The sequence below is a fragment of the Triticum aestivum genome, chromosome 2D (assembly GCF_018294505.1).
Source record: "Triticum aestivum cultivar Chinese Spring chromosome 2D, IWGSC CS RefSeq v2.1, whole genome shotgun sequence".
Lineage (NCBI taxonomy): Eukaryota > Viridiplantae > Streptophyta > Magnoliopsida > Poales > Poaceae > Triticum > Triticum aestivum.
The window spans coordinates 260,001,209-260,011,231 of NC_057799.1; positions in this window are offsets into that span (position 1 = coordinate 260,001,209).

A 10,023-nucleotide genomic window follows, 5' to 3' on the forward strand; every position below is an offset into this window, starting at 1 on the left:
TGTTGTTTGATGCTCATGAGAGCGTCTATGTCCGGGTGGGTGGGTGGAATTAAATCCGAACCCTGACCCAATTTTGGATCCGGAGTTTGGAGATCTACCGGTCCTGACAGTTCGGGCTTCGGGATATCAACTGATTTTTTAGGCTCATCGTCCGAATCTATGTTCGGAGGACGAGACATGCCTTTCTGCCGGAGAATACCCGGCCCTTCTAGATTGGAGATCGGAACATAGTTTGTCTTCAATACAGCTCCTCGACTACCGCTATCTGATGGGTGATCGGCGGAGTTTTAATTTCTCTCTGGTCGTAGTCTGTAGCGACCCCCAAGGCGGCCATGCGATCCAGGAGTTTGTTCAACGACGATAACTCCGTCGGATCCATGCGGGCGGAGTATTCGGGGTTAACGCGAAGGCGATTTTCGATGACTTGAGAGGTCACCATCGGCTTAAGGGCCGAACTGGCTGTAATGACGAAGCTGCCCAGCCGGAGGGTTTGGCCTGGGGCCAGGGCTCCTCCGGAGATGATATTATCCTTGACAACAAGGCGAGCCATCAACCCTCTTGGCGACGGCACAGTGGAACTCTTAATGAAAGCACCAATGTCGGTGTCAAAACCGGTGGATCTCGGGTAGGGGGTCCTGAACTGTGCGTCTAGGATCGATGGTAATAGGAGACGGGGGACACGATGTTTACCCAGGTTCGGGCCCTCTCTATGGAGGTAATACCCTACTTCCTGCTTGATTCATCTTGATGAATATGAGTGTTACAAGAGTTGATCTACCACAACATCGTAATGGCTAAACCCTAGACGTCTAGCCAGTATGACTATGGTAATGTGTATCTGTCTATCCAGACTACGCTCTCCGGTTTATATAGACACCAGAGAGATCTAGGGTTACATGGGGTTGGTTACATAAGAAGGAATCTACATAGTCGGTTACCAAGCTTGCCTTCCACGCCAAGTAGAGTCCAATCCGGACATGGGTATAGTCTTCGGCCTTCATGTCTTCACAGCCCTTCAGTCCGGCCCATGGATAACAGGCCGGACGCCCGAGGACCCCTTAGTCCAGGACTCCCTCAACGGATCTCTAGGAATTTAAGAAACGGTGAAGGGCCAGAAAATGGGAATGCGAAACAGAAAGAAACAGGGAGAGAGATCCAGTCCCGGAGGGGGCCCTGCCCTCCGAGAGCCATGGCGGCCATGGACCAGAGGGGAAACTCTCACCAAGGAAGAAGAAGAAGGACGGGGGCTCTCTCCCCTGTCTCCCGGTGGCGCTGGAACGCCGATGGGGCAGTCACCATGATGGCAATCTACACGAACAACTTCGCCGCCGTACACACCAACTCTCTCCCTTCTATGCAGCGGTGTAACCTCTCTCTTTCCACTTTAATCTCTACTTAAACATGGTGCTTTATGCCACATATTATTATCCAATGATGTGTTGCCATCCTATGATGTTTCAGTAGATTCGTTTTGTCCTATGGGTTCATTGATGATCGTGATTGGTTTGAGTTGTATGTTACATTTTGGAGCTGTCCTACAGTGCCCTTTGTGTCACGCAGTCGTGTGGGATTACCGTTGTAGGGTGTTGCAATATATTCATAATTCGCTTATAGTGGCTTGCATGAGTGACAAAAAACCAAACCCGAGTTAGGGGTTGTTGCGTACGGGAGTCAAGAGGACTTGTTGATGACCCACAAGTATATGGGATCAATTGCAGCCTTTTCGATAAGTAAGAGTGTCGAACCCAACGAGGAGCAGAAGGAAATGACAAGTGGTTTTCAGCAAGGTAATGTCTGCAAGTGCTGAAATTGTAAGTAACAGAATAGTTTGATAGCAAGATAATTTGTAACGAGCAAGTAATGGCAATAGTAACAAAAGTGCAGCAAGGTAGCACAATCCTTTTGAGACAAAGGATAGGCCAAAACGATCTCTTATAATAGGCAAAGCGTTCTTGAGGGTACACGGGAATTTCATCTAGTCACTTTCAACATGTTGGTTTGATGCGTGTTCGCTACTTTGATAATCTGATATGTGGGTGGACCAGTGCTTAGGTGTTGTTCTTACTTGAACAAACCTCCTACTTATGATTAACCCCCTCGCAAGAATCCGCAACTACAAGAAAAGTATTAAGAATAAATTCTAACCATAGCATTAAACTTTTGGATCCGCTTGGTCCCTTACGGAATAGTGCATAAACTAGGGTTTAAGCTCCTGTCACTCTCGCAACCCATCATCTAATAACTACTCCACAATGCATTCCCTTAGGCCCAAATATGGCGAAGTGTCATGTAGTCGACGTTCACATGACACCACTGAGGGAATCACAACATACATACTATCAAAATATCAAACACATATCAAGTTCACATGATTACTTGCAACACAATTTTTCCCGTGACCTCAAGAACAAAAGTAACTACTCACAAGTGATAAACATGCTCAAGATCAGAGGGGTATTAAATAGCATAATGCATCTGAGCATATAATCTTCCACCAAATAAACCATATAGTAACCAACTACAAGATGTAATCAACACTACTAGTCACCCACAAGCACCAATCTATAGTTCCGGTACAAATATTGAACACAAGAGATGAACTAGGGTTTGAGATGAGATGGTGTTGTTGAAGATGTTGATGGAGATTGCCCTTCCCAAGATGGGAGAGTTGTTGGTGATGATGATGACGATGATTTCCCCCACCGGGAGGGAAGTTCCCCAGGCGGAATCGCTCCACCGGAGGGCAAAAGTGCTCCTGCCCAAGTTCCGCCTCGAGACGGCGGCGCTCCGTCCCGAAAGTCATCTGCTTATTTTTTCTTGGTCAAAATGACTTATATACCAGAAGCTGGGCACCGGAGGTGGGCCGAGGAGGGCACAACCCACCAGGGTGCGCCTGGGCTACCTAGCGCACCCAGGTGGGTTGTGCCAACCTGGTGGACCCCCTCTGGTACTTATTGGCTCCAATATTTCTCATATATTCCATAAAAATTCCTCGTAAAGTTTCAGCTCATTTGGAGTTGTGCAGAATAGGTAGCCTGACGTAGCTTTTCCAGGTCCAGATTTCCAGTTGCCGGAATTCTCCCTCTTGGTGTGTACCTTGCATATTATGAGAGAAAAGGCATTAGAATTACTCCAAAAAGCATTAGTATGCATAAAAACATCATAAATAACAGTAGGTGAACATGATGCAAAATGGACGTATCAACTTCCCCAAGCTTAGACCTCGCTTGTCCTCAAGTGAAAACTGAAATTGAGAAACATGTCCACATGCTTAGAGAGAGAGGTGTTGATAAAACAAAATACGGACATAGAAGCATCATGTGAATTATTATAACAGCAACAAACTTAAACATAAAACTTTTATCATAGACTTCTCATGAATAAGTAACAATTAATCACACCATCGAAGTATAAAGCATAAACTCTATTGGAAACCAACAAAATATGTTCTCAGTCAACTTTGCAACTACAATTCATCATCTTTTCAGGAAGGGTCACGTATCAGAACCTTTAGGCAAGTCCACATACTCAACCATCATATAGTCTTCTATGATTGCTAACACTCACTGCATACACATGAGCAAAACGTTTCAACCGGACACATAGAAAGATAGGTGCTTATAGTTTTGCCTCCCAACATACCCACCTCGAGGGTGATGTCAACAATAATAACTCATGCTACCCACATCCAACTGGATATATGTGCTTAGATCTTTCCTCACCACATGATGCTTGCCAAAAGAGAAAAATGGAAAGGAATAGAGAGAAAAACTTTGACTCGCATAAAAGTAAAAGATAGGCCCTTCGCAGAGGGAAGCAGAGGTTGCCATGCACTTTTTGTTTGTATGCTCAATCCCTTAATGCAAAAGAACATCATGTTATATTGCCCCTTATGATAGCAACCTTTGTTCTGTAGTCTATCGCTTTTATTCTTTGCTATCATAAGTTCGTCCAACGCTTAATTTTCTCTTACACTAAATGATCTAACACTTTTAGAAGCAATTTTTGTTGCCCTATTGCACTGATGACAACTTACTTGAAGGATCTTACTCAATCCTTAGGTGGGTGTCGGTGTCAAAACCGGCGGATCTCGGGTAGGGGGTCCCGAACTGTGTGTCTAAGGTCGATGGTAACGGGAGACGGGGGACACGATGTTTACCCAGGTTCAGGCCCTCTTGATGCAGGTAATACCCTACTTCCTGCTTGATTGATCTTGATGAATATGAGGATTACAAGAGTTGATCTACCACGAGATCGTAATGGCTAAACCCTAGATGTCTAGCCTGTATGATTACGATTGCCTCTACGGACTAAACCCTCCGGTTTATATAGACACCGGAGGGGACTAGGGTTGTACAAAGCCGGCTACAGAGAAAGGAATCTTCATATCCGAATGCCAAGCTTGCCATCCACGCAAAGGAGAGTCCTATCGGATCCGGGAGAGAGTCTTCTGTCTTTTATCTTCACAGCCCATCAGTCCGGCCCACGTCACATAGGCCGGACGCCTGAGGACCCCTTAATCTAGGACTCCCTCAGTAGCCCTTGAACCAGGCTTCAATGACGATATGTCTGGCACGCAGATTGTCTTCAGCATTGCAAGGCGGGTTCCTCCTCCGAATACTCCAAAGCAGCTCTCCAACACAGAGAACGTGTCCGGCTCTGTAAAACAAACACCACACGTATCTGCAGAGAGTATAATATTTTCACGAGTCCAATCTACTGACAACTTTCGTAGCGTGACATCACGTCGCCGCCCGGTCATTATTTTGAACCGTTTTTCGCCTCCCGCTCCATGTTTCAAGATGCGGTTTTATTGGCACGTCTTGTCAAAGCAGATATCGTGTCCCCTTATTATGGGATTTTCATCAATACGGGCGTGGGTAATCCAACCGCCCCGTTGGCACGATTCCTTGGGAATAGACAAGTTTCAAGGCTTATGAGGAGGCGTTCGATATTCATCGCCTTTATAAAGGGGCACAGACCTGTATTTTCTTCCTCAACTTTCCCAACCCCGAGCTCCAGCACCCAGGTTTCAACTTAGTCGATCCAAGCCTCCCAGTCATGTTCCGACCCAGCCTCCAAGGCCGGTGGGTGGCCTCCTCTGCCACAGAGGAGGATATCGCGAAGCTCCGGGCAGCAAGGTACCTGACCGTGGAAATCCTTCACAGGCTTCCTGCTAAGGGGCAGGTTATTCCTACACCCAGATTCGGCGAGAGGGTCGTATTCATCTCCCACTTCCTTCGGGGGCTAGGGTTCGCTCTCCACCCCTTCGTTCGTGGCCTCATGTTTTATTATGGGCTAGATTTTCACGATCTAGCTCCGGACTCCTTTCTTCACATCTCGGTGTTCATCGTCATGTGCGAGGCCTTTCTCCGCAATCCCCCACACTTCGGCTTATGGCTCAAGACCTTTAATGTGAAACCGAAGTAGTCGATGGGGAGCAAGCGGAGTGTTGCGGTGCTATGGTGAGCAAGCTCGCCAATACTCCTTGGCCAAAGGGCTCGTTCATAGAAACTTCCAACCTATGGCAGCGGGAGTGGTTTTACATCACTGAACCCCGTGGTACCAAGTGGGCAGCTACACCTGCATTCCGATCTAGCCCTCCGTTACGACTCGCATCATGGATTAACTAGGGGCTGGACTGGGGACCAATTGATGAAGTGCAGACGCTACAAAGCCGTATTCGAAGTCTCCTTGAAAAGGACACCGGCCTCATCAACATGATCCAGGTAATGCTAGTCCGCCGGGTCCTACCGTGCCAGCGACGGCCTCTCTGCCTGTGGGAGTTCAATCCGGAAGGACCACGGACCCTTCAGCACTTCTTCGGCACAACGCACAGAGGGATGTGGAGGTTATTCTTCGAGACCCGAAAACAGTGCCCGGATACAACCGAGGACATCGGCCTCGACTACAACCATCCGGATACCTCGGTAAGCACTCGACTCCTGAACACATCTTAGTTAATTATCCCGTGGCAATATACTAAGAAACCTGTCTCCGATCAGGGCTGGATAAAGAAGGCGGAACGAATTAGGTGTTCGGCTCCACTCCCCGAAGACTCAGCTGATCCTCTGTTGACAAGGATGCTGGCCCCGGCACCGTATCAAGTGCCGGTGATGGAGGTCAAGGAGGAGAGCAGAAAGGCCAAAGGTGGCCTCCACTTGAAAGGTACACCAGACGCTATGTCTGGGGAGACTGGAACTCCCTCTTCTGAAGACAAAGGGGAAGAAGAAGCTGATATCTCTTCTCCCCATGGGAAGAAAAGGACTGCCTCCGAAGATCTGAAGGTGGAGGATCCCAAGAGAGGGAAGGTGTCCCTGTCAGCCGGTTCGGAAGGCGATGCTACATAGTTCCTCCGTAAGGACAAGCCCTTAGCCGAATCGTAAGTGGACAAGGGTGTTTTAGACATATCCTGTTCTTTTCAGGTTACAAGGGTAACATCTTAAATATATGTTTGCAGTCCGGCCCGCAATCTTCCTCAACAGTCCTCCTCCTCGGCTAACCTACTTCCGGAGATGATGGAAAGTGAGACACCTCCACATGCTTCCTCGCCCCTTAGGGCGGACGACTTCGAGGTGTCATCCCGGAGGGTCTCCCCCGATCACCAAGTGGCGCGGGGGGGGGGGGGCAATAAATGCAGCGCCCGAAGGTGAGACTTTGGTCGTGAAGGGTCCCGGGAGTGCAGCCCCTACGGGGACCAACAATAAAGGCCCCGGACTATCCGGTTTACAGCCGAAAGCGACTCTAGGGTCGAGTAAACATATCCCTTTAAAGGGAGTTCGTACTGCTGCAGCCGCTTCCAGGAGTCCAGAGGCGCCGGATACATTAATGGGCATGTTGCATAATGCGTCCATCTCAGAGGAACATCGTACCTTAATGGGTATGGTAGTTGAGAGGATTCTGTCCGTAAGAAGCGGATTGAATGAAGCCTTCACGGGCCTACTAAAAGGCTTTGAGGTATGGAATGTAATATCTTGACTACTCTTTACATGCAAAATGTGCCTGTGTATAGATAGTAGCCCCTGAGACTCTGGTTGGCGTCCAAAGGGAGGCGATCAAAGGATAAAAAAGGATATGCTCAGGAAACAACATGAATAATTTAAAAAACAGGCTGTTACATCAATGACGACTGCCCCCGCTGCGGAAATTGCAGATTTAAAGCAAAAACTTGAGTGAGAGGATGAGGACATTACTCTTATTAACAGGCGGCTCGACGTGGCACACGGTATGTTTTGGGGCAGTCAGCTTATGCATGTATAATAATATAAGCACGAAGCTGAGAATTATATACTGGGACATGCATAATTGCAGATGGTGCTGCTGCGGTTGAGACCCTTTGGGCTGAACTTGCCCGGGCCAAGGAGCAAGCTAGAGTGAGCAATGCGGCTGTTAAGAAGGCAGCTTCTGATTTAAAGGCCGAACAGGCCACTCGTCGCCAGTGCGAGGAGAGAATATCTACCATGGTGCGAGAGCTAAAGGATGCCACTGCCCAATGCAAATCACTCGAAAAGGATAACAAATCCAAGATGGCCGATCTCGACAAGGCCTTACAAGAGGCGCGAGAGGCACGATCCGAGTCAAGAGCGGCTCGGGAAGAGATTCGGCAAGCTGGGGAGATAGCGGTTGGTAAGCCCTTTCTTTTACAGACTAAATTTGGCGACCCGAAGTATGCCCCACTGAATCAAATGTGGAGTTCTCCAAACTCGTTCTTGAACCTGCCGAAGAGTGTCGCCGATGCGGCGCAGTTTTACCAAGCGCAAGACGGACGTGCAGTGGAGAAGCTTTTCTGGTCACAGTTCGACGGGCCAAAGCGTTCGCCATTGCTGAACGAACAAATGGCCCAGTGGGCCGAGCTCCACAAGGTGTCCGGAGCTGCCATGGAGGAAGTCGTGGTCCGGCTGTGGCCAACTGAGCCAATTCCGAACAGTTATTTCAGTTTGGTGCAGCGGCTTGTTGATGCAGTGCCGCGTATCGACGCTGTTAAGAGGTCGGCGTGCATTGAAGGTGCACGGATGGCCTTTGCCCGCGTCAAGACGTCCTGGGAAAACATGAAGGCCACCAATGTTGCAGCAAATAGTCCACCCGAGGGCAAGGACCATCGCGCGCCGGAGCAATATTTTGAGGATGTCCTAGAGGGCGCCCGCTTGATATAGGGTCAGTGCTCGAAAGATATTATGTTCGAGTGAATGTATCAGTAGTGTGATAACAATATTATGATATATTAAGGCTGTGTTATATTTATGCATGTTGCTTGTAAGGCATTTCCTCTTGTGCGGCCGTTTTTTTATAATCTGAAAGTTTGCCAGTCGTCGGCTTCAGCCCCCCCGCATATAATGCGGGGGTGTTCGGAATAGCAACTGACCACGCTTGACCCAACGTCTTGGTCCATGAAGGAGGTGCCAGTGCGGCGAACTAGGTGATCAGACTATAGGGCTTTAACACCTTCACTTAGCCATAGGAGTTTGACGGTGGGTCTACGATATAGCCCCTTGTATGTACACGGTTATCCGAATAGGGTTGCGCTACATAGGTGACCGGAAGAACGGTCCTTCGTGTAATACGGAAGAAATCGCAAAAGATTCTGATAAGTCAACGAGTGGTTGACCAGCTCTCGCCGCATCATGACAGTCAGTTTTCGGCTTTCTCTACTGAGGTGCTTAACTAGGTGAATCGGAAACACAATCGCAGTAGTTCTCCCTTTACTACCATAGCCGATAGGACGGAACGTAAGGTAGTAAACACAGGAGCCGGGCAACCCAACTATTGACCAAAGACATGATTCGGAGCTGATGCATATAAGGCCAAACTCGTGACGCCGAATTATGCTATAAAGCTGTTCGAAATTTTTGGCAACACATATGTTGCCGTATCGAGCCCCTGGCGATTTGAGCCGAGGTGCGCATGTGAAACAACCGGAGAAGCAAATTCCAGTTCTCGAAAAAGCAAATACTGAACAAAGATTTATGTTCATTGGAATCTGATTTATACGTCAACCACGATTATACAGATTAGACCACCCCTACCCAGGCTATTTGACATGCCAGGGGTCGAAGGCTGGGGAAAAAGGCACTTTATAGGTTTGAAATAAAGTGTGCGGTCTACAAAAAATTATTTGGACCTCCTATCGCACGTATGCGCTGCCTTTGCCTCAGCTAAAAGCTTCCTTAACAGGAATAGCCGTTGGTTATTTATACGAAGCCAAACTCAGAAAGAGTCCTTGTAAGTCCATAGGATGAACAGGTTTTGATTCACATGTAGTAAAAAATAAAAAATAGTTAAAAAAGAAGAAGAAGGCTATAGGAATGCGAACCGCATTGTAAGCCTATCCGTATTGTGCCTCTGCCGATGACCAAGGTATTTTAAGTGCATAATGATGTACGCACGATACAAACTTCACGAGTATATGAGGCGAACGACGGAGGCCGAACTGCTAATCCAGCTCTAAAATTGATCGGTCCTATGTAGTAGAGGCCGGCGACTTAATGGCCGATGAGATACGCGGCTTAATGTGGCCGCTTTGTACTTCGGCTTCAATAGCCGTAGTATGCTCCTCTGTACGGAGGGAGCTTTCCATATTTCCGTCTATCCTGATGACGCCTCGTGGACCGGGCATCTTAAGCTTTACAGAAGCGTAGTGTGGGACCGCATGAAAACGAGCAAAAGCGGTCCGTCCGAGCAGTGCATGATAGCCACTGCGGAATGGGACAATATCGAAGATCAAGTCTTCGCTTCGAAAGTTGTTCGGCGAACCGAAGACTACTTCCAATGTAATTGAGCCCGTGCAGTGGGCTTCTACGCCAGGTACTACTCCCTTGAAGGTAGTTGTGGTGGGCCTGATTCTCGAAGGATCAATGCCCATCTTGCGGACAATGTCTTGGTAGAGTAGATTAAGGCTACTGCCGCCTTCCATAAGGACTCTCATAAGATGGAACCCGTCCATAATTGGGTCGAGGAACAGAGCTGCCGAACCTCCATGACGGATACTGGTTGGGTGGTCCCTGCGATCAAAAGTGATCGGGCAGG